Source organism: Plectropomus leopardus, unplaced genomic scaffold (genome assembly GCF_008729295.1).
Source record: "Plectropomus leopardus isolate mb unplaced genomic scaffold, YSFRI_Pleo_2.0 unplaced_scaffold29180, whole genome shotgun sequence".
Classification (NCBI taxonomy): Eukaryota; Metazoa; Chordata; class Actinopteri; order Perciformes; family Serranidae; genus Plectropomus; species Plectropomus leopardus.
The window spans coordinates 1-5364 of NW_024631802.1; the positions used below are offsets into that span (position 1 = coordinate 1).

At 40.7% G+C, this 5364-nt stretch overlaps 1 pseudogene; it reads right to left on the reverse strand.

Annotated features, from left to right (window-relative positions):
• Nucleotides 1–49: 49 nt before the first annotated feature.
• On the reverse strand, nt 50–3000 carry LOC121938329 (annotated as a pseudogene).
• Between the last annotated feature and the right edge of the window lie 2364 nt (nt 3001–5364).

Consider the following 5364-nt stretch of genomic DNA (forward strand, 5'->3'; position numbering starts at 1 on the left):
CGCGCACGTGCGCACACACACACACACACACACACACACACACACACACTGAAGCTTACAGCAGCTGATCGGCGGTGTCCAGTCCGCTGACGCTCTGACAGCCGTGCAGAGAGTCCTCCAGAGTCTGAACCAAGAGGACACAAACCTCAGCGGACTGAAACACAAACAGATTTTACTCGACTGCGTTTCTGTGACAGAAGTCTTCACATATTCACCAAACACAGGAGACGTTTATGAAATATGACGCACTGCCGTTTCTAAGACATTGCATTTTCTTTTACTCTATTAACCAATATTAGTATTTTCGGTTATTGTTTCGATTTCTTTCAGAAACACAAGAATAGGTGACAAGAAAATAACCTGAAATTGAGCAAAAAAGAAAAGAAAAAGGTAACAAATAGAAAATGGTAATAAATAAATAATGAGCTAATAATTATTATTATTATGATGACTATTAATAAGACAAAAAAGCATACAACAGTGCAACAAAACAAAATATAAAACATAATAAAGGATAAAAAGATAAGATATAAAAGGTAAAATTAATTATTAAATGATTTAAAAATGTAATATAAGAATCACCATTAAAATAGCAACAATAATAACAATAATAAAATAATAATAATAAATACTTTTTTTAAAAACCAACAATATCAATAGTTTTAATAATTTTTTTTTTTAAAAAAAAGCATCTTCAATAATTTCTCTCCCTCTTTTTTAAACTTCATATCTTTTTCTTTGTTGCTCGCTGTCTTTTAAGCCAAGTTTTCAATGTCAGTGAAAGGCGTCTAAATGGATCTCAGGAAAACCGGAGTCATTCCAGGTTGCAAAGAGTTAATCAAACTGAAATGTTGGTGTGTGTGAATCATTTTTGGCATGAGACGTGAGTTTGGGTCAGGTGTGTAGTGATCACGAGCGCAGGAGCGGAAAGGTGTGTCTGCGTGTCTCACCCTCCAGAAGAGGCGGCGCAGGGCGACGTTTCGCCGAGCGGCCGTCCTCAGCTCCTGCAGCAGCAGGTACAGACTCTCCACACTCAGCCCCTCCTGCAGCAGCTCGCAGGTCAGCTGACCGAACAGGTGAGCCGTCCGCTCCCAGCTGCACGCACGCACGCACGCACGCACGCACGCACGCACGCACACACACGCACACACAGGTCAGGCATGATGATTGTGTGTGTGTGTTACAGGCCTGTACATCAGAGTTTGGTTACCTGATGGAAGGAGGACGCTTCGCAGGAGACGAGACGCTGCACCTCCTTCTGTCGAGCGGGTCCAACAGCAGAGTGGACCTCTAAACACACACACACACACACATCAAATATTAATGCACTTATTTTCTGATTTTTAACCCTTTAAACCTCTCGCTGAAAATTTGAAAATCCAACGATAATTTCTGTTTTTACAGAATAATGCCAAAATATTTGAAAGAAATAAAAACGGACAAAACAGGTTTTGTGGAAACACATGAACACGGTTTTCTTCTTTCACTGAGTTTGTTTTTTAACCAACATCAGGCCTTATCATGAATATCCAATATTCATTTATTTCCAGAATTTTAACCCTTTAAGTGCCAGGCTGTGGGATCAGAAATGTCAGTTTGAGTGGGTTTCAGTGGAGCATTTTTTTACCTTAACAGACTGAATGTGACTATTTTAGTTTCCACAGTGAGTCACACTGTTGTTTAATAATCACCATTATCCAACACGCTCTGTACTTTATTTAGACTCAGTCCCAAACACACTGACCTGCTGCCGCAAATACTCACCAAAGCACCAAATGTGGATTAATCCACTGCTAAAAGTAGTCCCTGATAGAGGCACCATTTCCTCCTGTTTGAGTATTGTTTGCTAAAAACTACAGCGAGCAGCAGACTTTTTAACAATAAAACGCACGTTGTTTTTGAAGATTTTGGTCGACAGCAGGGAACAAACAGGGTTCACACACACTTTTACCCAAACATTTTCAGGCCTTTTCTGTGACTTTGAAGCAGATTTTCCAGAGCATGCATTCTGCAAAATGACCCCTGATACTCCCGATCAGCTTTTTCATTTTAGGTTTTCAAAGAAAAAAATTGGCCAATTTACTTTTTCTTCAAAAAATTTTTCAAAAAAAAAAACTCTTAAATTTTTTTGGGGGGCGATTTTTGAAGAAAATATTTTGGTGATTTTTTTTCTATTTTTTCTTAAAAATGTACTGCTAATTTTGGCTTTTTATGTTGGCTTTTGATTTTGTCTTTACATTTTGCTGGTGGTTTTTTTTGCAGATTGATGATGTTGCAGATTTTTTTTCTTTAAAAATTTGGCTAAATGTTAGTGATTTTTTTCAATTTTGCTGATTTTTAAAGAAAGCATTCTGGTGTTTTTTTGTTTGTTTTTTCCCTTTAAATTCTTTTGTGATTTTTAAAGAAAGAACAAATGAGTTTTTTTAAACTGTAAAAACGTAATTTTTCTTTGAAAATTTTGGGTAATTTTTAAATAAAGCACATTTTAAGACAAAGACTAACAGGTTGCTGGTTTCTGTGCTTTTGTGGGATTTGTTGGAAAAAGGAAAAACAGAAATATTCGTTTACTCACAATGATGAAGCTGTTCCAGGAGCTCTGCAGGTGGAGGTAAAGTCTGGACGTTTGTGATACGGCGTACAGGTGCAGCTCGGCCTCTCCGCTGTCCGCAGCATCTCTCCTCAGCAGGCGAGGGAGAGCGAAACCGAACCTCCTCTGTACCTGGAACACACAACCAGTCCTCACTCCTGAGCCATTTTGACTCCCTAAATGTTTTAAATGTGGAAGAAAATGCGGCGCGCACCTGAGCGGGCTCCGGGACGTTCAGGCTGTGATTTGGTGGCGACAGAGGTGAGCCGGAGTAGATGGAGGGTGATGTGGAGGAAGACCGGGAGGGGGGGTGAGGGACCCTCGGGAGGCCCAGAGTCTCCGAGTTTGGACAGGAGGCCGAACGTGTGGGAGGCAACGTGTGAACCTCCTCCGTCCCGCCGACACCGGGGCTCCTGATACGCACGGACACAGAAGAGATTATTCGAGCAACTTTAACCTTTCACGGACTCCGTTTCCAAAACATTCGTTTTTCTGTGGCGGCCTGCCACGATCAAAATATCTGCCGCCACAAACAGATTTTGTATTTTCAAAGCATTCATCAGGAGCGTTTTTGGAATACGTAAACTGTTCGGTTATTATAGCACCTCTGCTCCGTCTGTGCCCAGAGCGCACTCTGGGCACAGACGGAGCAGCATGCAGCACGAAATGACGCACTGATCCGTGACACACTGCTAAATGCTAATAACTACTTCCAGCTCTTGTTGCAAAACAGGTGCGCCAAATTGGCGAATCCACATCCTCCTCCTCCTCCTCTTCTTCTTCTTCATCTCACAGTCTGCAGGAGTAGAGAAGCAACTGAGGCTCAGGAGCTGCTTTCAGGTCCCCAAAGATCGATTTTTACTTCTTTGAGAGTGTGTGTGTGTGTGTGTGTGTGTGTGTGTGTGTGTTTAATGACCTCCCAGGAGTGAAGTGCACTCGTGCAGCGACACAGACGAGCATGAGACGGCGTTTGTATCACACACACATCACATTTAGAGCTGAGCAGCATCGCTGTAACCGAGAAACAAGTCAATCTGATCACGCTACCTCTCAACTCTTCACGGTCCACAAACTTTTTTCCGATTGTGCAAACACACAAAGCAAAGGATTAACCCCTTAGGGCTCACTTTAAAAAAAAAAAAAGAAAAGGAAAGGAAGGAAAAGAAAAAGGAAAATAAAGAGGTAAAAGTTGCCAAAACATTTAAATAAAAAAAAAAGCTATTTTTTTGTCCTCTCTCCCTCTTTGCTGTCATTTTCTAACTGCTCTGTAATAAAGTCAAGAAAAGCCAAAAGTTAATCGTGAAAAAAATAAACAAATAAAATAAAATCAAACACCTAAAACAGCCATTAACTTGCTCAGCTTAATAAATGTGCATTTTGTCTGGTTTTCTTTGACACACGCGGTAGTAAATTTTACATCTTTGGTTGGACAAAACAGTCAATTTGAAGATCACAAACTTATTTTAAATGATTTTAAACAATCTTTTTATTGCACCTCTTGTCTGCACTCTTGCACTTTTTATCATTTAGTAACCGATTTGACCTTTCGTATCTTGTCTCTTGTCTCTTTTATTGTGTATCTGTAACTTTTATTATGTTTTAATAGTTTATTGCTCTGTAAAGCACTTTGAATTGCCCGTTGGTCTTCCCTGTGAGGTGTATTTTGGACACTTTGTCCCTCCCGTGTGTCCACAGTGAGCTGCAGAGTCCGTCTGGGAGTCACGGAGACAGACAAACTGTGAGCTGTAAAACCTTTACGGCTGTTTGTGTCTGCAGCGCAACAACAGAGAGGCGAAGGGTTAAACTTTAGGAGCTCACATGCCTGCAGTTATACGTGTTTCTGTGTGTGTGGAGTCAAAACGTCCCACAACAAGTCAAATATTTGGGTGAAAAGCGGCTGAATGGCGCGTGAAGTGAAAGCGTCCTCGGTCCTTCGGGCTCAGTCCTGATCCTCCTCAGAGTCTCAGGTGGCTCATGACTTATTGAATAAAGAGACGAGTTTCACTCCAGGTCACCTGCTGCTCATCGTCTCTGTGCACCCACCACTTCACCACGGCCGACAGCCTTTTCGATTTATTTTTTATAATTTTTTAATTCTAGAAAACCACCAAAAACTAAGCAAAATTCCCAGTCTTTGTCTTCAAATTGACATTTTGTCCGTCCAAAGCCACGCAATTCACTATCGTGTGATTGCATTTATTTACCTGAACAAGCTAGTTTATGGCCTTTTTTGCTGTTTTTGTTTTTTACCGTGCTTTTCATTTAATTATGATCAGTCTTTTTTACCTTCATCACTCTTTTAACATCAACATACATGATTCTCTGTTTTACTGTTTTTCCTCCTTCCTGTTGTGATAACTGTGTGTGTGTTGATGCGTGTGTCCTAAATGTAGTCCAGATTGTGTATCTGAGTGTAATCAGTGAATTTGCAGCTCAGCTCCTACAATAAGTCTAAAATACACTGTGGAAACTAAATAGTTACATTCAGACTGTTCAGGTCCAAAAATGCTCCATTGAAACCCATTCAAACTGACATTTTTGATCCCACAGCCATCAGAGCAGAAAAACAGGACTTGTATTATTTCTGGGTGTCATTCTGGGCTTTTGACTCTGAATTTGTCATTTTGACTATTTTCCACCTGATGAGGTCATTTTGACCATATTTGGCATATGGAGGAAATACATGCTATTTCCACTAGGTGACCTGTCACAGTCAATGTAGCTGCTGATCACTGACATATCCCAGACTGTCAGCAGCTACACTCACACACTGACAT